Source organism: Rhinopithecus roxellana, chromosome 20 (genome assembly GCF_007565055.1).
Source record: "Rhinopithecus roxellana isolate Shanxi Qingling chromosome 20, ASM756505v1, whole genome shotgun sequence".
Taxonomy (NCBI): Eukaryota; Metazoa; Chordata; class Mammalia; order Primates; family Cercopithecidae; genus Rhinopithecus; species Rhinopithecus roxellana.
In genome coordinates, this window is record NC_044568.1 from 45,802,353 (window position 1) to 45,828,382 (window position 26,030).

Sequence of the window (26,030 nt, forward strand, 5' to 3'; positions counted from 1 at the left end):
CATGTGTTTTACATAAATATATTTAGAAGTTGGAACTCAAATCTAGGTCTCTTTTTACCAAAGACAGTGCTTTTCACCACTATGTTCTTAGGGGTTTGAAACTCAAATGCCTCTGACATTGGACAGATAACAGAAAGGTGTGAACCAGGTCAGGCATAAGGTTAAAAGAATGATGGAGCTTGCAAGGAAATAGAAAGAACATACATTCAAATTTAAGTTTTTTAACTAGCCAAATAAAACACATCTGTGGACAGTGCTCGACCAGCTAAGCTACCTGCTGAGAAGTCTGCAACTCCTGCTTTTCTTCTTTATCACTAATTTTGGTTATCATCATTGTCTTCCTGCCTCCCTTACTTGGAAATCTTTTCTGATACCTGCATGGTGAACTACTACCCATCCTTCAAATCCTTAGACAAATGTTACCTATTCAGACCTTTCTGCCACTTCTCAAGCAGACTCAGACTCTCCTTTCTCTCTGTTCCCATAACACTTTGTATCTTTCTCTTTTCCAGCAATGAGTGAATTTGTTTGCAGTCCTGTCTCCCTGCTGGATGATAAGCTCCCCAGGGTCAGAGAGTTTTACTCCCTATTCCTCACTTGCATTTGAGGATAGAACACTGCTATTTATTGAGTGCCTGCTCTGTATCAGGCATTGCAGTAAGCACTTAATCTTCACAGTTCCTCTGGCAAGGCAATTCTCCTACCCCATTTTACAGATAGGGATTCTGAATTCCAAGAAGGTAAAGTCCCTTGCCCAAGGTCCTACAACTAGCAAAACTTTGGCAGAAGTAGAATTCAAACTCAGATTCCCCTGTCACCAAAACTCCAACCCAATCTCCCATGCTATACTCCTTCCTAGTTAGCCAGAGGGGCCCTCTGCCCACAGATGGCTAAGGGTACAGAGGAAGAGCCACAGGAACCATTCCTGTCCTTCCTGTGCATTGAGGGGGCTGGACTAACTGACATTTAGCTTTTTTCTTACACTGACGTTTTATTCTAGGAGGTTTGTTATCTCTCCTTTTGACACCGCCTGAACTATTTGAGACAAGTCCCTGCTTAAAAAATAATGATAAAACTGCCTGTCGGTGGAAATAAGCCTCACACACTATCTCACTAATAGAAGCAGGAGAATTTCTGAAATGCCTCTGCAACTTCGTTAGGCATGCAAGATTAAGCTCGAATTCATCTCGGCTCAGTCATACGCGCTCTGAAACTGAATTCTGAAGGATGGAATTTGCAGCTGCTCAGTTCATTCAAGATGAAGACAAGGGAGACCTGGGCAAACATGCAGAAAACTGCTCATTGGAAGAGAGGGACTTCTAACTGCCGATAGCCTGGTGGACGCTGACCAATTTGGACACGTCGCATAAGGCGTAGATGTGCAGATCCTGGATTCAGAATCTCCAGGTTCAAACAGAGCTTCACCACTTGCTAGATGAGTGGCCTTGAGCAAGTTTCTTAATTTCTTCATCTATAAATTCTTCATCTATAAAATGGGGTAATTTCTTCATCTATAAAATGGGGTAAATAATAGAACTCATACCACTAGCTGTTGTGGCAAGTAAGTGAACTATTGCATGTCATTAGTGCAGTCCATGATATATAAGAAATGCTTAATACTGTGAGTCACAATAATCATGTATGGTCTTTCTAAGAGTGTGCAGAATGGTCTACTGCTCCTAGGAGAGAGGCCAAACTCAGGGTCGTGCTTGCAAGGCCCTGCACACCTGGCCTCCGACTATCCCTCAAGCCTCATGTCTTGCTTCTCGGCTTCATTTCACTGTCATCCCTGCTCAACGACTTGCAGTAGTCCGGATGGTCCCCACTTTCTCTTCCCTTCCCTGCCACTGCTGTCACATATAAACTCCTACTCACCTGATATGGTTTCACTCTGTGTCCACACCCAAATCTCATCTCAAATTTTAATCCCCAAGTGTCAAGGGAGGGACCTGCAATCTCCACGTGTTGAGGAATGGAAGTGATTGGATTATGGGGGTGGTTTTCCCCATGCTGTTCTTGGGATAGTGAGTGAATTCTCATGAGATCTGTTGGTTTCATAAACAGTAGTTTTTTTCCTACGTGCTCACACTCTCTCCTGCTGGCTTGTGAAGAAGGTGCCTGCTTCCCCTTCCACCATGATTGTAAGTTTCCTGAGGCTTCCCCAGCCATGTGGAACTGTGAGTCAATTAAACCTCCTTTGTTTATAAGTTACCCAGTCTTGGGTAATATCTTTATAGCAGCGTGAGAACAGACTAATACATCACCCTTCAGAGATCACGTCCTCTAGACACCTCCTCCTACCTCCCCACCAGGCAGGAAGGTTGCATTAGAGGTTGCAGGAAGGTTCCTCACACAGCATGAGGCTTGGTTCTGCTGGGGTGCAGGAGTGGGGATCGCTCCAAGGAAACTGTCCTTCAATTCACCTAGCCCTACTGTAAAAACACAAGAATGTGCTGGGTGTCAGCTGGCACTTGCCTTTGGTAGAAAGTCAAACAAAGGGGCAGCATCTCTCAAACCATCAGGAGGGGCCAGGATGCCCATGATGATAGCCACAGGAAGCTTCTCTAAGGATCAGATGGGAACCTCTCTCCTCTCAGGGAGTATTATCAGTAGCTGAGTAAGCACTTAATCTTCATGAGGACTTGGAAGCCTCCATCCTACAAGGTTTTCTCTTGTCCAGTAAGTTCTTGTTTCTTTTGCCTGTGACTTCTGGCACTCTTTCCTCCAATCACGTTGTCATCATCCTCAATAGCACCACATCACCCCAAAAGGCACCCACAAAAGTGCTTGTCTTCCAAGATCCCACAAAACCCTGCATTTCTCCTCTTCTGGTCCTTTTCATACTGTATATGGTTAGGGTTTAAGAGTGTGGATTCAAGAACCAGACTGCTAGAGTTCCGGTCCAAGAGCATCTATTTCCTAGCTGTGTGACCTCAGGTAAGTTACTTAACCTCTCTGTGCTTCAGTTTCTTTGTAAACTAAATAAGACTAGTACCTTTCTCATGGGGTGTTGTAAGGGCTAGATGAATCAAAACATATAAAACTCTTGGAATAGTACCTGGCACACAGAACTTGCTCAATAAACATTAGCAATAATCAGTACTACTACTCATCTGTATCTCCCTCCTCACCCCTCACTAGGTTGTACGGTCTAAGAAATTAGTGGCTATCTGCATTGTTTATCCTTTGCCACTAGCACAGGATCTAATACAAAGCAGATATTCATTTGTGGAGGGAGAGAAAAGATAGAGAGAAGAAGAAAGGAAAGGATGGAAGAAAGAGGAGGGAAGGGAAGGAAGGAGAGAGAAGGTGAGAAAGGGAAGGGAGAGGAGACGAAAGATGGGGAGCGGAGGAGAGAAGAGGGGAGGAAAGGGAAGGGGAAAAAATCTTGAAGGTTGTTCACTTGTAACCCCACTAATATGGTAAATAGAGAAATGTACCTAGAATTGAAGAAAACCAGATAAATTTCCACCCAAGTGGAATTGATCACTCTGTCTTAGCTTCTCCAAATCATGTAACTATCCTGAACCATTAAATACATCAGAATTTTTTTTTTTTTTTTTTTTTTTTTTTTGAGACGGAGTCTCACTGTCACCCAGGCTGGTGTGCAGTGGCGCAATCTTGGTTCACTGCAACCTCTGCCTCCCAGGTTCCAGCAATTATCCTGCCTCAGCCTCCTGAGTAGCTGGGATTACAGGTGTGTGCCACCAGGCATAGCTAAATTTTTGTGTATTTTTAGTAGAGACAGAGTTTCACCATGTTAGCCAAGCTGGTATCGAACTCCTGACCTCAGGTGATCCACCCATCTTGTCCTCTCAAAGTGCTGGGATTACAGGCCTGAGCCACCAGGCCCAGCCCAGAATTTTGTATAGTGAGTTTATTATTTGTTATTTTGGGGAGGCAGGATTAGGAGACATTAGCAGCTACTTGAAAAATGGATTGAATGGACCGGGCACAGTGGATCGTGCCTGTAATCCCAGCATTTTAGGAGGCCGGGGCAGGCAGATTGCTTGAGGCCAGGAGTTTGAGACCAGCCTGACTAACATGGTGAAACCCCATCTCTACCAAAACACAAAAAAATAGCCAGGCATGGTGGCGCACGCCTGTAATCCCAGCTACCTGAGAGGCTGAAGCAAGAGAATGGCTTGAACCCAAGAGATAGAGGTTGCACCGAGCCGAGATCGTGCCACTGCACTCCTGCCTGGACCACAGAGCAAGGCTCTGTCTCAAAAACAAAAACAAACAAACAAAAATGCATTGAATGGCATAAATGGCTTTCTACATTGGACCAGGATCCAGCTGGTCCCTCAGAGATTCCCCCGTCTGGATACATCTCACTCCCAGCCAGTGCTCATGAAGGTCTGGGTAAAGCCAGTAATTACCTGAGTGCTTATCCTGCAGTCCCACATACAAGCCTCAGCTCTGCAAATTGAATCCTCAATTTTGCCAGCACGCTCACAATGGATCCGTTTTCAGTTGCAGATTCACATTACCCAAGTTCTCAAGATTAATGTTTAAAACCAAAAAGTTAATTGAATTGTTTTCAATGCAAAATCATTATCACACAGATTGGATTTCTCTAACTCCATGTGACCAGTATTTTCTCTCCCTGTCAACAGCCAAGTAATATTCAAAGGTCATCTGATGATTAGATACTCTGAGCTAGAGGAGTTAGATGCATCAAATGTTCAGCAGCATCAAGATAAGATGGACTGATGCATTCATCTCATAGTAACAGATGGTCCTGCTTCGTATTTTTTAAACTTTGGTCATTCAGGTGCCACCTACATGACTGTTTGCTGTATTCACTGCTACTATTATTTACTATCTCATTAAGGGGCTCCTGGACCAGTCCTTTGTGGGGAGGGGCTTAAAGCCCCCAAACAAATACATCTTTATATGGAGAAGTTTTTCTTTTTTTTTTTTTCCTTTGTAACCAGATACTTCCTCATAGAGTTGAAGCCTGTAGGTCTCCCTTAAACGTAAAATTGTCTTTGCAACTTTTAAAAAATCATATGGCAATTAAGAGGAGATACAAATTATTTGTTAAAATGTAAGAAAGCGCTTGCATTTCAGAATGATAAAATTTTAAGGATCAGTGTTTTTATGTGCCTGGGAAGCCTCTCTCTGGAAACCTCGGCCACCACTGAAGTTTGGGTTATGCTCAGATGTGGCCAACACTCCAGGTTAGCTGGACATAATAAGATGCCCACTTAGTCCACGTCACTGCTGTTGCTGTGCTGAGGCACACTGATAGAAATGCTGACCTTCAACCCTGGATACGCGTAACACAAGTTTCCTTAGGGGTTGTAGGAACTGTTGGTCTGAAGGTCAAAAAATCATAGCTTTTTACTCCAGGACCTTCCTCTTTCTTCCTCCCTGGGTTTAGGGAAAGTAGGGCATCATCAAATTTCACATCGATTTAATTGAACCTTGCATATCTGTATTCCCCATGCAAAGCGCCATTCATTTGATGAGAAAGTAAGTTGTTTATATCTCCTTCCTGGTATTAGCACGTTACCCCTTAGTCAAATGGATGCATTTGCATAGCTTTATAAAGGCCAGCTCTCTTGTATATTACTTAAATATTTAAAATACTGAATTTTTAAAATAAAGCTTTACATTTCTACTCTAATTATTTTGCAGCTATAAATAAGTGAAAAATCTACATCATTTGTCAGAAATAAAAGGAAAAATAAATGCAAATAAAATAAGACAACACCATTAAAATCTAATGAGATACTGTGGTTTGCTAAAGGTATTACAACCGAAATTTACTCTCTCGTTGTGAAAAGTTACCTAGTGTTAGAGAAGTGTTAAAGATGTAGAATCATCAGACTAAGACTTCTTATTGATATAATCAGAGAGGTTAAAAAAAGAATTTCGTGTGAGAAATTAAATTCGGCTAATGGGAAAATGAGACCCAATGTTTTTTGATACTATTTTATTGTGCCTCATAAAATCATCTCACATATAATCAGTAAACATGTTCCAACCTTCAGGAACATTTATTGTGTCAATGGAAACAAAATACTCAAACAGCATTGGCTGTAAATTTCTGAATCCAACTCCATATTAGTGATGGTCTTGCCAATACAAAATCCACTGGGCACTTCAATGTGATAAAGGTCATATATAAAAAACCAATGGGCAACAGCACACTTAATAGTGAAAGACTGACAGCTTTTCCCCTAAGGTTAGAAACAGACAAGGATGCCAGATTTCACCATTTTTATTCAACATAGTATTGGAAGTTCTAGCCAGAGCAATTAGGAAAGCAAAATAAAAGGCATCCAAATTGGAAAAGAAGAAGTAACTGTTCACATATAACATGATCTCGTATGTAGAAAACCCTAAATATTCCACACACAAAAATTGAAGCTAATAAATAAATTCAGCAAAGTTGTGAGATATCCAATCAAAACATGAAAATCAGTTTGCATCTCTATACACTAGCAATGAACAATCTAAAAATGAAATTAAGAAAGCAGTTCCACTTAAAATAGCATCAAAAAAGAATAAATGTTCAGGAATAAACTTAACCAAAGAGTAGAGAGACTTCTATGCTGAAAATTACAAAACACTGCCAAAAGAAATTAAAGAAGACATAAATAAGTGCAAAGAAATCCTATGTTCATGGATTGGAAGAGTTAAATACTGTTAAGGTGACAGTACTACCCAAAGCAATCTACAGATTCAATGCAATCCTTACAAAAATCCTAGAAGTATTTTTCGGGGAAGGGAATAAACATTCAAAATTTATTTTCCAACAGACAGACAGCATCAGCAGGTACAACTATAGGGGTTTCTCTGTAGATCATATATTCACAAGGGCATTATTAGCTCAATAGTGAGAATACCTTGGTGTGTTCTCTGTAACAGTATCCACTTTCACAGCATAAATAGGTACTATCACTGTGCTCATTTACAATTCCAGAAGGAAAGTACAACTTGGCAAAAAAAAAAAAAAAAAGAAAAGAAAAAGTGGTGAGGAATCCTCAAGTCAGGTGCAATAACTGACAGACAAGATTTTGGCCAACAGTCTTGGATCCATACTTCAATCAGGGCCTTCCACAGAAAGGGAAAAGACTTCCCTCCCAGGGGTTAGAATCTATCATTCTCCTTTCTCATTAAATCATTAGAGCAATGTTTCTTTGCTTTGATTTGCTTTGTCTTGTTTTGTTTTGTTTGTTTTGTTTTGTTTTGTTTTGTTTTGTTTCATGGAGACAGAGTCTTACTCTGCTGCCCAGGCTGGAGTGCAGTGGTGCAATCATGGCTCACTGCAGCCTCGACTTCCCAGGCTCTAGTGATCCTTCCACCTCAGCCTCCTGAGTCGCCGGGGCCATAGATGCACACCACTCCCACCTAATTTTTTATTATTTGTAGAAACAAGGTCTCACCATGATGCCCAGGCTGGTCTTGAACTCCTGGGCTCAAGTGATCCTCCCGCTTCAGTCTCCCAAAGCACTGGGATTACATATGTGAGCCACCACACCCAGTCTACAGCAATGTTTCATTTACTCAATATTGTTACATGTACAAAAGATTACAAAAAAAAGGAGTCACAAAAACATCTTGAACGTCCAATTTTTCCCACCAAAACATCAACTTTCAGGTTTATGACAGGGCCTGGGAATTCTTCAGTGGTCTTAAAATAGGAAAACAAACACTATGGCTACAAAAAAAATGAAAAATAAATGAGGTAGATAAATTAAAGCTTTCACACCCAGGACTTGTCTGTCCCAACTTTGTAGCCTTCATGAAATATTCAAGGAAAAAAATCTTCATAATTACTTGGCGTAAGTCACACCAAGGAAATTAAACAAAAAAATCAGTATGTGAGTTTGTAATAGAAAATGCCCTTCCGTAAGTTTCTTCTTAAGAATGAAAACCTAGTTCTCCAATAGAGTAGCCACTGGCAAGCTAAATTAAGTCAGCTGAGCTTCCCCCACTCAAGTGCCCACCTCTTCTGAGGTTCAGGAAGACAAAGGCATCTGAGAGATGTGGACAGGACACGGGCACTCTCAGGCCAACTGAGCTGTATCTAAATAAGCAGCAACACAGACATTGACTCCCTAAGGACTAATATAAGTCGATATGAGGGCATCCCACTTAAGGTTGTAAGGCTGAAGCAATTTTATAATTCCACAGCCTTAGGTTTTTCTGTTGTTTTTTAAGTACATTCAAACAAACAAACAAACAGATGGAGACAGGGTTGCGGACATATAAAACAGGTACCTAAATAGATGAAGGGCGTTGTCCTTTTACCCACATCAGTTACTATGGAGTATCCAGTACCCCTCTTTTCAACAGGCTAAGTAGTTAGTCGTCTTTTCCACTGTGGTTCAGTAAGGTCCAACAGTTCTACCCTGAAATAGATAACAGTCTTTGGAAAAAGTCAGTCTAGGTTGTACAAAGATTCTATGTATACAGTTTGTCACAAGTAACAAAGCTACTTTGCAAGACCCACTTCTTTCCAAAATTTAAAAAAGAATTTTAGTCTGTACTTGTTTGGGTGTGTTTTTTTTTTTTGTTCACTTTTTGCAAAGCAGCATAGCAACAATCATGATTGTAGGACTTGCCTGAGATTGTGGTCATAACCCTTGTAAACATCATTTGCATACCAGTAAGAAAAAGAAAACAGGAGGAGATGAGTTCTTTTTTTTTTTTTTTTTTCCTTTTCTTTTTAAGACGGAGTCTCGCTCTATCACCAGGTCGGAGTGCAGTGGCATGATCTCGGCTCACTGCAGCATCCATCTCCCGGGTTCAAATGATTCTCCTGCCTCAGCCTCCCAAGTAGCTGGTATTACAGGCACTCACCACCACACCCAGCTAATTTTTGTATTTTTAGTAGAGACAGCATTTCACCATGTTGGCCAGGATGGTCTTGATCTCTTGACCTTGTGATCTGCCTGCCTCAGTCTCCCAAAGTGCTGCAATTATAGGCTTGAGCCACCGCATCTGGCTAGGAGATGAGTTCTTATTAAAAAGAGCAGATTCTAGAGATTTCATTCTGTTTGCATTTCTCTTTCCATGCAAGTTCTCCTTGAGTTTGGCTGACCACAATCTCGTCTTCTTCCAGGAAGTGAGGAAACTGGTGTTTGGGAATGCTCCCAGTAGCACCTGTTTTTGCCATATCTGCACTGACACCCAAATGGAAGCCATCCACGTTGGAGACAGTGGCGTTATTTATATTGAAGTTGATTCCCAAGAAAACCAGGAGGATAGGAACACTGCCACTCTGGATCAGAGATCTCATTGGTCTTCATGGCTATACCACCATTGAGTGTGCTGGTGTCCTGGTTCCACATAACAGGGCCCAAGTTCACTGAAGTGGACAGGATTTCCCTGGGAAATATTTGAGACTCTTTCCATCTGTACCTAACAGAGCTATGGTGTTCTTAATAGCCAGCTTCTTACCATGGCGTGCTGAGTCATATAGTGGACCTTCCAGTTGCATTTGGTGGTAAAAGCTCATCCACAAATGTTGCATGCAAAAGGTTTCTCTCCAGTGTGAGTCTGCTCATGAATCTGAAGAAGGCTAATGGGTGAGAAGTTCTTCCCACACCATGTGCAGCTGTGTTGCTTGGCCTGTTGGCATGGTTAGGCCGCTGACAAAGGGGTCATCCCCAGGGACAATGTGGAGGGTTCAACAAATGTGCCAGGGACTTCAACTTTGACATAGATTGGCTGAGCTCGGATCAACATGAAGGGAGATGGCTCCAATCTTCTATCTTTTTTTTTTTTTTTTTTGAGACGGAGTCTCGCTCTGTCGCCCAGGCTGGAGTGCAGTGGCCGGATCTCAGCTCACTGCAAGCTCCGCCTCCCGGGTTTACGCCATTCTCCTGCCTCAGCCTCCTGAGTAGCTGGGACTACAGGTGCCCGCCACCGCGCCCGGCTAATTTTTTGTATTTTTAGTAGAGACGGGGTTTCACCATGGTCTCGATCTCCTGACCTTGTGATCCGCCCGTCTCGGCCTCCCAAAGTGCTGGGATTACAGGCGTGAGCCACCGCGCCCGGCCCAATCTTCTATCTTAATCAGGCTGTTTTCAGAGCTTTCTGCTTTGTCTCTGGCATCAGGAGACTGACTGATCCTTCCCACTTGGCCATTGGCTGGGGAGAGTACCTGGAAGGCTGTGGTTTCCATGATGTCTGGACTTCAGCTCCGATACTCCCTGTCTCCCATCGGTGAGGACCAGTCATTGGTCAAGCTGTTTCTCTTCATGGAACTGTTTTCTCTGCTGCTCTGGTGCTGCAGGCCAAAAGGGGCAGGACCCACGTTTCCCAGGGCATCTGAAGAAGCCATCATGGTGAACCCTAGTGTAGGTGATGCCTACTGCATGCTGGGAGGAGGCACAGGGACCTTTGAGGAGCTACTAGAGGCCTCCTGGGAGCTGACTTCATCTACACTGGTGCTTTCAAAAACATCATTATGGCACATGGCACTGGTGCTGCCATTCTCCTCTGCCGTCATTGGTTCAGGACCCATAAAGTCACAGGAATTCTCTGGCAGGGGAAGGTTGGGAATCTGACTGTCCATGTCCATCTGAATATGCTGCTACAACATCACAGCACTGGTGAACTTCTTCTGATAGAAAAGGCACAGATGATGCGCCTTTATGGATGTGTTGGGTTGGTGAACCCCAGTGTATCTTAAGGGATGCCTTTGGTAGAAAAAGCTCAGCCACAGATCTTACACTGGAATGGTGTCTCCGGAGTGTGGATGCAGCAATGCATTTAGAGGGAGCTTTAGCAGATCTTACACTGGAATGGTGTCTCCGGAGTGTGGATGCAGCAGTGCATTTAGAGGGAGCTTTAGCAGCTTAATACTTGGTGGCAAATGAGGTATTTGTTGAGGTCAGTGGTGGTCATGTCGATGTACTCCACCAGCTGCTGCAATTTCAGAGTCTCTGATCCTGGTTCAGGGGTCCCACTTTCTTGGAAGCCACCAACCCTTGAGGAATTATGGTTTGGCCCCATGCCAGGAAGTGTGGGCTACAGGTCACTGGGCAATGGGTCACCTGTGAGGTCCTTGGGGTTAGGCCCCAAAGAGAGCTTTTGAAGTAGCCCCACAGAGGGGATTACAAGAACAGGTTTTGTGCCTAAAGAGAGACTCAGTTCATCTATTGATACACAAAGAATGCATAGGGGATGTGATTGCCTACCACCGTTTTGTCCTAGAGCTCAGCAAACAGCTGAGGGTTTGCCTTCACCTGAGGATGTTGGTGAACGTGCATCTTGAGGATGCCCTTGGTGGTGAAGCAGTTATCACAGACAGAGCACACAAAGGGTCTCTCTTCCCATGTGAAAGTGGAGGTGGATCTGCAAGGAGCTATCAATCTCAAAAAACCCTACAATACTTACACTTGTCCTTGTAGAGGATCACCTCGTCTTCGGGTTTGACATCCACTGAGGTTCAGTGGCTTCCCCTTCCCTTTCTTGGATGGGTCTAGTGCCCCAGTGGAGAAAGGACTTTGGAAGTGCACCAAGCCCGGGGCCTTAAGAAGCAAAGCACTCAAGAGGTGGAACATTACATTTGAAGCACCCTGGTCCTATCCAGCTTCACAGCAAAGGGCATCAGCCCTGGGGATGGAGAACTGGTGGTGAAAAGGATGTTGGTGTGAGTTAGTATGGCTTGTTTCAAGGTGTCCAGAGATAGACCTTGGCTTCCAGCTTTCAGGCTGAGCAAAGCCACAGCTGCAGAAACCTGCTGGGACAGGTGACTGCACAAGGTCTTCAGGATGTTGACCCCTTCCCCATTTGAGTGCAAGGCGTGCAAGGCCCACTTATCCACCTGGATGTGGATCTGATTGGTGAGCCGAATCTACCATAGCTGCTGTGGCACAGGATCTTCTCAAGGACCCACGGGATGCTGTCGATACTGGGCACAGAGGCTGGCAGTGCATCTTAGCTCCACTGATTTATTACCACTTTGGTGCCCAGTAGTGCCTGCAGGCTCACATAGTGTTGGCCACTTTGCCTTTGAGTAAATAGCTTATCTCCTGGGGTGTGGGTGGCAGGCCATCTCTGGTTTTTAGGTACACCACAAACTCCACACCCAGCTCCTTCTTCATGTTCCCTATGGCCACCATTCTCCCTGTGACCATCCTTACTGTTTGAACAAAGTGGCTGGTGGCTCAGCACAGCTCCAGAGAAGTCTCCTGAAGGCACTGGCCCCTCGCTATCATTCATGATGACAACACAACTGGTGGATTTTTAGTGTAATTTTTCTTATGTTCTAAGAACTCAAAGATGCTAAAGAACTCTGCACAACATTTCTCGCATTTGTGTGTTTCCTCCCAACGGAGCCACTTTATCGTGATTCCCTGGGTGGTTCGCTGGAGCACCTAAAGTTTGGATGTCTGGCCTCCAGAACGGTGAGAGAATAAATTTCTGTTGTTTCAAGCCATCGCATTTGTGGTTGTTTGTTACAGCAGCCCTGGCTCCCAGGCCACCAGTGCCACTGGGGCCACATCTGCAAACGCTAGGGTCAGCTGCTGCGGCTGCTGCTCACCCTGGTCCTCCTCCTAGTTGATGTGCTGGGGTTGTGCCAGCTTGTGCCTCGACGTGGTGTGAGCATCAGTGTTCCCAGATACCCGCAGTTATTTGCCCTCTCCCTAATAGTGCTTTTTTGAAGACATGGAAAAACCCATCTTTAAACTCTTATGGACTCTCAAAGGACTCTGAATAATCAAAATAATTTTGAAAAAGAAAAAGGAACAAAATTTGGAGGATGCACCGTTCCTGACTTCAAAACTTACTACAAAGCTACAGTAATCAGAACAGTTTGGTACTAGAATGAGAACTGACATATAGACCAATGGATGGAAGGGTCCAGAAATAAATCATCATATATATGGTCAGTTACCTATTAAAAAGAGAGCTTAGACCACTCAGTGGAGAAATGATGATGCTTTCAACAAATGATGCTGGGAAAACCGGATATCTACACGTAAAAGAATGAAGGTGGGCCCTTATGCCAGATCATATACAAAAAGGATATAAAACCTCATAATGAATCAAAGACCTAAATGGAAGAGCTAAAACTATAAAACTCCTAAAAGAAAACATTGGGGAAAATCTTTATGACATTAGATTGGGTAATAGTTTCTTGGATATGATGCCAACAGTGCAGGCAACAAAAGAAAAAAATGATAAATTGGAATTCATTAAAAGTAAAAACTTTTGTGCATCAAAGGATATGATCAAGAGAGTGAAAAAAGAATCCATGGGATGGGAGATAATATTAGTAAAACATATATCTGGTAAGGGGTTAATATCCGGAATGTATAAAGGCCTCCTACAACTCAACAACAGCAACAACAAAAGTAGCCCAATTCAAAACCAGGCAAAAAACTTGAATAGATATTTCTCCAAATATATAGAAATGCCCAAGAAGCACATGAAAAGATGTTCAACATCATTAGCTGTTAAGGAAAATGCAAATCAAACCCACAATGAGATACCACTTCACATCCATTAGGATAACTGTTATTTTAAAAAATTAAAACCTGAAAATAACAAGTGTTGGCAAAGACGTGGAGAAATTGGAACACTTGTGCATTGCTAGTGAGGATGTAAAAGGTGCGGCCACTATAGAAAACAGTATGGCAGCTTCTCAAAAAATTAAACATAGAATTACCACATGATTCAACAATTCAATTTCTGGGTATATACCCAAGAGAATTGAAAGCAGGGACTCAAACAGATATTTGTGTACCATTGTTCATAGCAGCAGCATTCACAGTAGCCAAAAGGTGAAAAACAGTGCAAGTGTCTATCGTTAAATGAACAAATAAATAAAAGATGGTATATACATATAATGGAATATTATTCAGCGCTAAAAAAGAATGAAATTCTGACACATGCTACAACATGGATGAACTTTGAGAACATTATGCTAAATAAAATAACCCAGCCTTTGAAAGACAAATACTGTATGATTTCATTTATATGAGGTGCCTAGAATTGTCAAATTCATAGGGACATAAAGTTGTATGGGGGTTACCAGGGGCGTAGGGGCTGGGGAAAGAATGGGGAATTACCATTTTATAACTACAGAGCTTCTGTTTGGAATGATCAAAAGTTCTGGATAGGTGATAGGTGCACAAATTATAAATGTGCTTAATGCCAGTGAAAATGACACACACTTAAAAGTGGTTAAAATTGTAACTTTTATGTTATATATATGCTTTATCAGAATAAAAGGTATATGCTGGTTAATCCTAAGCAGGAGAATGGATAAACAAATTGTAGTATATTCATACAATAAAATACTACTCAGCAGTATTTTTTAAAAGCTACTGATATGCCCAAAAACATGGATGAATCTCAAAAACATTATATTTAGCAAGAGAAGCCTTACAGAAAGGGATATATACAGATGATTCCACTTATACCAAGTTCTAGAATAGGCTACATTATTCAAAGTGAAAAATACCAGAAAGTGATTGCCTGGAAGGGGGTTGGTTTTGATTAGAAAGGGCTTGGAATTTTCTGAGGTGAAGAAAATATACTATATTTTGGATTTCATGGTTGTACATAATTGCCAAAATTCATTTAATTTAACACTGAAGGTTTTATCATATGTAAATTATATCTCAAAGATACAGAAAAATTCTCTTGGTCGAAATTTTGTTTCTAGATGGACAGTACTAACCTGAGTATCCCAAAGGTCCTTCTCCTTTCTCTCATCTCCATGGCTGCACAATCTCCTGCCTGTCTCTTTTTGATTGACACTTTCCTTATTTGAGGCTGCTAATATATTAAATCGGGTTACATTAACATTTTACAGGGTTGATACATATTCAGTCTTCTTAAGGTGATTTTTCACGTCACCTTTCTGACTCTTCATGAGGTTATATGACTTCTTCACATAACCTCCCAAAGTCAACCCTACCATAATGAGCAAGTTTTAAGCATATACTTCACGATAGCCCCAATGCTAGAATATGATATTACTTTCTGTAGATGAGCCCTAGAACTAAACAAGATGGTCCAATATGTTAGTTTACAGTCAGATAACATGATTAAGTTGAAGCATATGAAATTGCCAAGGTTTCTCTTATTTTCAACAAAATGTGAATTACATATGCCTCAAACAGTAATTTTTTTTATTTTTTATTTTTTGAGACAGAGTCTCGTCCTGTTGCCCAGGCTGGAGTGCAATGGTGTGATCTCAGCTTGCTGCAACCTCTACCTCCCGGGTTCAAGCGATTCTCCCGCCTCAGCCTCCAGAGTAGCTGGAGGTGGTGGCACCCGCCACCATGTCCAGCTCATTTTTGTATTTTTAGTAGAGATAGGGTTTCACCATGTTGGCCAGGCTGATCTCGAACTCCTGACCTCGTGACTCGCCCGCCTCGGCCTTCCAAAGTGCTGGGATTACAGGCGTGAACCACCGCGCCTGGGCATTACTAAAAATTGAATTCAATTATTAAAAATTTAATAATCTGACATTTTTCTCAACATTCTCAACAAGTAATCCAGCGTAAGATGCCTATTTCTTTTAAAATTAGAAAAATTTAATAAATAAGCACAAATGATTAGTTGAATGATTTTAAAACAAGCTGTCATGTAAGTAGTTAAATAATTACGTTAAATTTAAATAATAATAATTAGTTAAATAATTGTTTTAAAAGATGAGTCAAGTATGTAAAAGGTTTTAACTAAATATAGTTTATATACATATGCTCATGGTGACCCAATATTTTGCTGGAGGTCATCTTGCAACAACTGAGATTAGCCTCTGTGTCTCATTCATTGTTACATTCTTAGCACCCAGCAGAGTGCCTGAAATACAGCAGATGCTCAAGAAATATCTGCTAAAATGAACAAATAAAAAGGACTTTTTGTCAGATGAACCATTACATCCCCAAAACATACATCCCAACATCTTTGGCCTATAAAGGAAGCCCCCAGATAATTTTCATTGCATTTTTCCCATGTTGACATTACGTCCAAATCAACTTTCTTGCTTCTAAGACTTATAGTACCCAAATCGAAGAGAAAAGGTATATCACAAATTCAAACTTTTCTAAATCATGTCTTCTATGTGACTAGAATGAAAAACAACATAGAGAATTTCAGGTTTGACAATAACAGGAACTTCCAGAAGAGACAGTAGAATGCAACCAGAATATAACTCTTGCCATGGAATATTTAATTTGCTGGAAGCAACATGGCGATCTGTTAGGAGCATGACACCTACAAACTGGACAGCCCTGTGTTCAAAGGCCAGCTTTTCTCCTTTCTAGACATGACCTTGGGCAGGTTCTTTCACCTCCCTGAGCTCCTATTGCTCATCTGTAAAATGGGGATGATAATTATTCATTCATTCATTCATTTACCTATTAAATATGTATTGAACACCTACCATATGCCAGGCCTGGAAGTGGGCTCTGAGATACAACAGTGAGAAAACAGAACAAAGGCCTACCCTCATGGAGTTTACAATCCAGAGAGAATGACAGGCAAAAAAATCAAGTAAGTAAAATATAGAGTGTGTTTGAAGATGAGCTGAATTTTCGGGAGACTGAAATTCTGCATAAGTAGATAGGGTAAAAACCAATGGGCTTTGAGTAATTATTGGTAATGGGATGAATTACTTGTACCAATGAGCAGCTTGGAGCAATCATTTAAATAGATTTAAGAGAATCATCACTAGCTAGATAGGCACATGCTTGAATAGATTAGTGGTAGATTGACAAACAGAGCAACAGATGGATGAATTACAAAGTCAAGCAGACAGACCTAAACAGATTGACACAAATGGGATCCCAAGGTGCCCTGACAACAGCATCTGCTGCTAGAATGACTGACTTTTGATCTTGCACTTCTGGCTAGCAAGATAGGTATTAGTTTCTTCCTCGCTGGGCCACAGGCATCCTTGCAAAATCCTCTGCATCTTTGAAGGCAAGTTGGAAGACCTGGTCTTCCCTTAGGAGAGAACCTATGTAAATCTGTGCCAGGACTCTTCTCTAAATCTTCCAAAAAATCAATAGGCTCTTTCAAGCAGAGGGTAGAGGTGATGCCAAGGGAAAGTCTTTGTAGCGGGAGAAGTGAACAGTGCCAAGAGATAGAAACCAGACACCAGAGAGATGAAAAGAGGATGTGTTCAACAAGGAGACGGATGTCAGAGAGTGTCAAGTTTTATTTCAGAAAGATCAGTGGCCCATCCTTCATCATTTCCCATTTTAGAGAATTCAGTGTGGACGGAGTATTGAAAGCTATTGGAGAATTATTGTTGTTCTTCTGAGTGTGATAATGGCAATGTGGCACTGTAGAGAAAAAAAAGTCTTTCTCCTTTATGTCTGCAGTAGAATAATATGATATCTGGGATTTACTTTGGCAAACTCCAGCCAGAAAAAAAAAAAAAAAAAAAAAAAACAGAAAGAAAGAAAGTCGGAGGTTTTGATGAAACAAGCTTGGTAACATTTTTATGATTGTTGGAGTTGTGCTGGGTGCACAAGAGTTCATTAGATACTTCTCTCCGCTACTGAGTGTGCTGCAAAGTTTTCATAATAAAAAGTTAAAATTTTCCCGTTTATTTTCAGAAGGGAAAAAATATACATAAGCACACATATATACCCTTGAAGCATTTTTCCAGCTTTAGGGATTAATTCTGTCTGGCAGAGGAAAGTCATTCTGTTAAATGGTTTATGGTATTTAAAGAGCAATTTGGTTCCATTTAATTTCTACCTTAAATTAACTGTTGCCTGAGCCTAGAGAAATGACTGCTGGGACCAGAGTGGAGAAAGAGGGGACAGTGAGCTTCAAGTGGTATTGACTGATTTCCAGTGTGACCAGAGACTTAGACGAAAGGATGCAGAGTTCCCATGTAAAGGGCAACGGTCTCAACAACCTTCCACCATCTAATTGAGAAGGTTATTTGAATTCCTTCCCAACTGTTCCCAAAAAGAGCATTTTGTGATGCAGAAGAATTTTAAAATAATTGAACCCGGACTTATAAATGCCTTCAACATCCAGTTACTACATATTTGTTGAGTATCTGCTGTATCACTAGCACTATGCCAGGCCTAAGGGCTATATGGTGGTAGACAACATAGAGAAGAGCATTGCATTGCTTTTTTTTTTTTTCTTTTTTTTTTTAGAGTGGTTCTCACTCTGTTGCCCAGGCTGGAGTGCAATGGCACGATCTTGGCTCATTGCAACCGCAACCTCCGCCACCCCCCAGGTTCAAGCGAGTCTCCTGCCTCAGCCTCTGGAGTAGCTGGGATTACAGGTGCCTGCCACTACGCCCTGCTAATTTTTGTGTTTTTAGTAGAGATGGGGTTTCACCATTTTGGTCAGGCTGGTCTTGAACTCCTGACCTCGTGATCCACCCTCGGCCTCCCAAAGTGCTGAGATTACAGGCATGAGCCACTGTGCCTGGCTGAGGATTACTTTCATGAGACTTACAGTCTAGCTGGAAACGCAGGCATGTAAGCACACATCAAAGCAATTAACAACCTTCTGGTAAGTGGGAATTTTTTTTTTTTTTTTGAGATGGAATTTTGCTCTTGTTGCCCAGGCTGGAGTGTGATAGCATGATCTCGGCTCACTGCAACCTCCGCCTCCTGAGTTCAAGTGATTCTCCTGTCTTAGCCTCCCGAGTAGCTGGGATTACAGGCATGTGCCACCACGCCTGGCTAATTTTGTATTTTTAGTAGAGATGGGATTTCACCATGTTGGTCAGGCTGATCTTGAACTCCTGACCTCAGGTGATCCACCTGCCTCGGCCTCCCCAGAGTGCTGAGATTACAGGCATGAGCCTGTGGGAACTTTTACAGACCACAGTAAGGATGTGCTGGACATTGGTATAAATGTTCCACAAGTAGTCACTCACTTAATCCTTCCAACAACTCATATGCCTTCTACAGGTGAAGAAACTGAGGCACAGAGAGGATAAGTAACTTGTTCAAGATTATCAGGTATTAACCAGTGGAGCCATGATTAGAATCCCAGATTTGCTGCAGAGCCTCACCTCGTAACCACTCTGCTGTCCAGCCTCTCAGATCAAGGCCACTATTACATACTTTTGGAGTATCTACCATATGCCAAGTTCTATTCTCAGCCCTGGGATAAAGCAGATAATAAAGTCCCTGCTCTCATGGAGCTTTTTGGGGGAGAGGGACAATTAGAAACACCTAAATATATAATATGCCAGAAGGCTGTAACTGTCACGTAGGACAATAATCAATGGAAAAAATAGAAAATGACAGAGGGTCTCGTGAGGTGGGCGTGTTAGGAGGTGATGTCAGAAATCAGATGATGCAGGTACAGCCTTGCAGGTCAGTTTAGGAACTGCAGATTCCACTGTGAATAGAAGAGGAACCCTCAGGGTCATGAGCAGATGAGAGAGAGACAGAGCCTAGCTCTGTCACCCAAGCTGGAGTGCAGTAGCATGATCGCAGTTCACTGCAACCTCTGCCTCCTGGGTTCAGGCGATTTTTGTGTCTCAGCCTCCCGAATAGCTGGGATTACAGGCATGTGCCATCATGCCAGGCTAATTTTTGTATTTTTAGTAGAGACAGCATTTCACCATGTTGGTCAGGCTGGTCTCGAATTCCTGCCTTCAAACGATCCCTCCACCTGGGCCTCCCAAAGTGCTGGGATTACAGGCATGAGCTACCACGCCCGGCCAGAATACACCATTTTTTAAAAGGCTCATGTTGCCTTTAGGGAGTGAGGGTGGAAGCAGGCAGACCCTTCAGGAGGCTGTTGCAACAATCCAGGGAATTCACGATGGTGGGTTGGACCAGGAGATAACCACAGAAGAGGATGAAAGGCAGGCGGGTTCTGGATGTATTCTCAAGGTGAAGCCAGGAGGAATTGCTGACAGATTGGATGCGGCTATGAGAGAAAGAGAGCCCCAAGGTGCTTGGCCTGAGCGTCAACCAAGAGGGAGCTGCCTTTAACTGCAATGAAGAAGACTGCAGGAGAGTGAAGTCTCACCTGGCAGGGTAGAGGAAGTAAAAAGAACAAGTCCCTTCACTCATCGGAAGCACATAAATTGATGGAGTCCTATGTCAAGGTTGGAAATCAGGCTAGATGAAGAACAAGGTCAGAGAGGATAAGCAGGTGTGGTCTATAGAAATCCTGGAGCCAAAATGCCCGTGCCTGCAGGGGATCCTCATGCCTGGGGCCATCTAAAGGAGCCAGGGTCCTGGTGGGCTTTGAATTCAGCATTGAAAGATGGGGAAGACACAAGGATGCAGGGGAGATAACATCCTGGCAACCACACAAGCAAAGGTTCAGAGGGAGGCACAAGCTTGACATGTGGCTGGGACTGTCAGTGTCCTCAACGACCACTGGACAAGGTTTCCAGGGCTCTGTTTTCCCCACTGCCCAGAGTGTGGGCACAGGGGTGGGCAGCGCAGAGTGTTTCTGCCTGAGTATCCCAGGCAGACACATTAAGCCGGATGGAGAAAAACAGATGGTGCAGCAACAAAAACAAGCCACCTCCTTCATGGCTCAGCTGTTTGAGTTGTAAAATTATTGACGGAGGCTGGGCAAGTGGAGTCCATGGAGGAACAATTCAGTCTGGTGATGTCTCAAAAACTCACTTAGACAAGGTGGTTCTGAGAAGAGGAATTAGACAGTCCCCTTCCCCATGGGCTTCCCACATTACTCAGCCCAGACACCCAAACTGCTGCCTCAGGCTATAGTATAGGCTGTGGAGGAGCTAGAGAGAGGCAGTGGAGACCAACAGTTAGGGAATCTGCTCTGCAGCATGCTCAGTGTGAGAAGCTGCTTTCCCACCTACTAACTATGTGACTGTGGGCAAGCTCCTGGGGCTGCCCTGTGCCTCGTAACCCATAGTGATGATCACAGTGGCTCCTCGTAGGGTGACTGTGAAATGAAGTGAGTTAATTGCTGTAAAGCATAGAGACCGTGCTTGGTATGCACTAAGGACTCAGTAAAAATTAACTGTAATTATTATTATCTAACTGCATCCACAGAGCTGAGTGTACAGCTCACCACATGTTGGGAGTTCAAAAAAGGGCTGCTTAATATAATTTGATGTCACATGATCATTATCATAGTTATTGAGCTCTTACAGCGTCCAGCTCTTTGCAAAGCCATTTAGACACTAGAGTTTCTTACACAGGGATACAGGAAAAACAAAAATCTAAGGACATATGTCAGGCACCAATTTTGCTCAGAAACTCAGGGATCGCTTTTAGAAGAAGACTTCGGTCTTTCCGATAGATACGACACGGCAGAGGAGAAAAGAAAAATGAACAAGGAGAAAAGGTTTTCCTGAGGACAAGAGCTGAGATTTTAGATGTTTCAGGGAATTAGATATGCCCACACAATTGCCCATACTATGTGGCGGGGGTGTGTGTGTGTGTGTGTATTTAATTGGAGCTAGACATTGGTTAGTCAGTCAATGAGTTACTTAGTTTTAACTTGGGACAGATGGTCCTTCACTTCTCCCTCCCCCCTTCCCTTCTATACCTTCTTTCCTTCTTCCCAAGAAGAAAAGATAAGGGGGTTCATAAACTATGAGATACGGATCAGGCCAATATATGGACAAACCAGTACAACAAAAATCAATTCCCTAAAAAGCCAGTTTGCTAAGAATGCCATTCAGCAATTGACTTCCCTTGAGTTGACCTAAGTTCCCAGGATATCACTGAAGATGGAAAGATAGAGACAAAAGCAGGAAATGGGGCTCCTGGAGAGCACACCGCACTGAGGCCTGCTTGGAGAGCTGCCCATCCTAAGGTACCTGTTCCCAAAGGGAGGTGGAAGATTTGTCCTTAACAGAATCCGTACTCAATTCAGCTCTAAGGGACCAGAAGCACTGGGCTCATAGGGGAAATGGACAATGGGGGCTGTACATATTTAGGAACGACTCTTGCAGAAAGAAGAATGCCTCAAGCAAGACCTGGAGACTGGATGCCTCCTCAGAAAACATCCAGATGAAGGAGGAAAACCAGCAGTAATTTTTTTTTTTTTTTTTTTTTTTTTTTTTTTTTTTTTTTTGAGATGGAGTTTCGCTCTGTTGCTCAGGCTGGAGTGCAGTGGCACAATCTTGACTCACTGCAACCTTCACCTCCCAAGTTCAGGCCATTCTCCTGCCTCAGCCTCCTGAGTAGCTGGGATTACAGGCATGTGCCACCATGCCCGGCTAATTTTTGTATTTTTAGTAGAGACGGGGTTTCACCATGTTGGTCAAGCTAGTCTTGAACTCCTGACCTCAAGTGATGCACCCACATCAGCCTCCCAAAGTGCTGGGATTACAGGTGTGAGCCACCACACCCGGTCCAGCATGAATTTCCTAGAGCAAATTCCGCTTTGTGAGAGAGGAGGCAAGCTGCAATAATAAAGGTGGAGGCTGGGCACAGTGGCTCACACCTGCAATCTCAGTACTTTGGGAGGCCAAGGCGGACGGGTCACCTGAGGTCAGGAGTTCAAGACCAGCCTGGCCAACATGGTGAAACCCTGTCTTTACCAAAAATACATAATTAGCCAGGTATAGTGGCCCATGCCTGTAATCCCAGCTACTTGGGAGTCTGAGGCACCAGAATCGCTTGAACCTGGGAGGCAGAGGTTGCAGTGAGCCGAGATCGCGCCAATGCACTCTAGCCTGGGTGACAGAGCAAGACTCCACCTCAAAAATAAATGAATAAATAACAAAGGTGGATTCTTCCCCAGAATGAAGGAATTAGGAGGTAACAGTCTTTACGTGGCTGATTCTTCCCAGCTGAGCTTAAGTTTAGAATTCTTAAATTCCACACAGCCTGCACAAAGTGATTAGCATCCTGGTGAGGCATAAAGTAGGGAGATTATCTTTTTTTTCCTCTCCTGTTTTCTGTGTCTCCACTTTCCCCAGATAATAGTAAGTCTATTTGTTGATTCTCCTGACCCCACACAGAGACATGTAGCTTAATGGTTAGCAATGTGGACTTGGGGGACAATCCACCATGTGACCTTGGGCAAACCACTTCCACTCACCTGTGCCTCAGTTTCCTCATCTGCAAAATGGAAATGAAGGTAATAAGAGTACCAGCTTTATAAGGTAGTTATAAGGGTTAAATAAATTAATGCAGTAAAGTTAGAATAGTCCTTGGCTCATTGTAAGAGATCAACGCATCACAGCAATTGTTACCATTAGTATTGCTACTGCTACTCCTACTAATACTTGGTTGAATGAAAATACTTAGACTAAGGCAGAACATAGTAAAAAATTGGAAAGACAAGAATTTCAGCCTTTAACTTCTTTGAACTCTAATTTATAAGAAGTCAACTGGAGAGAGGTTATATTGTTTCCATTTAGGACGGGGGTGTGATCAACAGAAAGCTATGCTGGATAACGTCTCTGGGTATAATGCAAGATGGGCATTGAAACACAGTAATTTTCACCCGCTGGAGTGCAGAGAGCCTTCACGTAATGAATGAGTTGTCATGATCCATTTCAGAGAATTCTGGTGGGGAAGATCTGAACCATCCATCCTACTGGTTCCAGGAAAACACCCAAGGATGTGCCAGGAGAGTCTTCTTCCAAAAGTAGAAGCAGAAATGCCCAGTTATGCTTCTGCTCCTCCACCAGGGAGAAGAGCCACACTCCACCTGACCCTTGGCTTAGACATTTAACACAGTGATGAAGAGGACAAAACCCAGATGACGTTTCAAGGGATGGTGTGTTTCTCCCGCTCCGTGCACATTTCTGGCCTCTTCCCCAAGAGAAGAGAGAATTTCTACCATCTGTATGTTCATCATCACTGTGCCACCCAATTCTAGAGGGGGAGAAATTGATCACCTAATATTCACTGGGCCCAGCTTTGCTGAAGGTTACTACATTGAAAGGCAAACTTGCTTCCTTCTGCCATGTGTGATAGGCTCTGCAAGACTGGCCCTAGCAGTGCCTTCCTTCCACTTTCCCCCACTCCCTCTGGAAGGGGTATAAAGAGTCTTAATTCTCAGGGAAGGCTGAGTTATACTCTTGCCTTGGTGGAAAGAAGCACGGACATCTCTTATTCCTTTTTCATTTCCCTTTGACCCAGGGGCAGCAGGCAAAAGTCAAAGCCAGCCTCCAATGCTGTCTCAGCTCTGCCTGCACCCATGTGTCAGATTCCCCGCCGACCCACAATTCCCGCCCAGGAGCACAGCATGACCTATTCCTCTCCACCTCTCTCCCTCCCAGTTGTTTTTGTATTCTTGTCCATTGCATGTATGAAATCCTTAGTGCATATAGGAAAGCAGAGGTCGGGATCCAGACCCTCAGATTCCTTTGCATCTAACTGTACGCACCCACCCAAACAGCAGCAGGCTACGACTCCCATTTTGCAGAGGTATAGTGGCCCCATTAGCCAGGTATAGTGGCCCATGCCTGTAATCCCAGCTACTTGGGAGTCTGAGGCACCAGAATCGCTTGAACCTGGGAGGCAGAGGTTGCAGTGAGCCGAGATCGCGCACTGAGGCACATGGAAAACAGAGGCCCAGAGAAACGTAAAGGGGCTATGCTATAGAGAGTAGGTGGCACAGCCTGGATTCTATGACTGGCCTTCATGTTCTAAATCATCTTCCCAGTTCACCCATGCTTCTTATCCACATTTATTACTCTCTGTTTTAATAACTGAATCACTCCACAAAAAATTTTTTTGTATATATATATATATATGTATATATATATATATAAAATATGTATTTAATACATATATATGTATTTATATATATATAATATATATTTAATACATATATATATAATATGTATTAAATACATATATGCATGTGTGTATAGTAAAATAAGATTTGCAATATGCAAAAGAAAATATACGCCGGGCGCGGTGGCTCAAGCCTGTAATCCCAGCACTTTGGGAGGCCGAGACGGGCGGATCACGAAGTCAGGAGATTGAGACTATCCTGGCTAACATGGTGAAACCCTGTCTCTACTAAAAAATACAAAAAACTAGCCGGGTGAGGTGGCGGGCGCCTGTAGTCCCAGCTACTCGGGAGGCTGAGACAGGAGAATGGCATGAACCTGGGACACGGAGCTTGCAATGAGCTGAGATCCAGCCACTGCACTCCAGCCCGGGCGACAGAGCGAGAGTCCGTCTCCAAAAAAAAAAAAAAGAAAATATACAACATGTATACAATATAAAATAAAATTATATAATTCCCCCATCCAAAGTCTAGGTGCTTGGAGGAATATGTGAAAATCAAATCATATTATCTACCACTTAGACTTATTGGACTCAGAGCTGCTTCTCTCCTTCCTAATTCACAGTAGACTCTCAAAACACCAGTTCTGCATCCTCTCTCCTTCCTCGGTCTGGCAGTCAGGCTCTGAGCTATGTTCTCATTAGAGCAGAATTTCCCCCTCCACACAGCAGTCTCTGGGTGGAGGCTCCATGGAGTTGAGGATAATAGACTCTGCCGGTAGTTCCAATCAGCTAGGCATGACAAAAAGACGCGTGCAACACCCAGAGTGTGGACAGAAGGCAGTAGAGTTGGATGCAGACCCGACTGACACAGATGGTAACTGCGGTTTGCACTAGACCGGGCAGCTGGAGCTCGCTCCTCCTGCCTAGCTTTCAGGCAGGGGTCTGGGAGGAGGCGGGTGTTGAGTGGGTGTTCAGGAATCAGAGAAGTGATGCCGCCTGGACTGCCAGGTGCTCTGGGGTTGAAATTTTCTCAATTAATGACTTAATGCTTGTAACACAGGTTCAGCGCATGTGCCTCAGTGCCTGATGAGAGAGCAGGGCAGTGCTCTTTTGCTATTAATCCTGGAAAGGATTTTTTAATCTTCTCGTCATGGTGGCAAGAGCTTGTGGGAGCCAGAGCTAGAGGCAGTTCCAGCAGAGAAAAAAAAAAAAACACCAGCTTTGGACTTGGAAACCTGGACTCTGATTCCAGCTTTGTTTATATACAGAGGGGGAGAAACACACCATCCCCTGAGCTGCAGGACCTGGGACAAATCACCTCATTTTCCTGGAGCACAGATTTCCCATCCTCACGTGTGTATAAATTATATGTCTACCAATAATATAAATATACAATCTATCTATGTATGTATATGTAAA

At 43.1% G+C, this 26,030-nt stretch overlaps 1 pseudogene; it reads right to left on the reverse strand.

Moving 5' to 3' along the window:
• Positions 1-1,319: 1,319 nt before the first annotated feature.
• On the reverse strand, positions 1,320-14,700 carry LOC104682103 (annotated as a pseudogene).
• Positions 14,701-26,030: the final 11,330 nt, after the last annotated feature.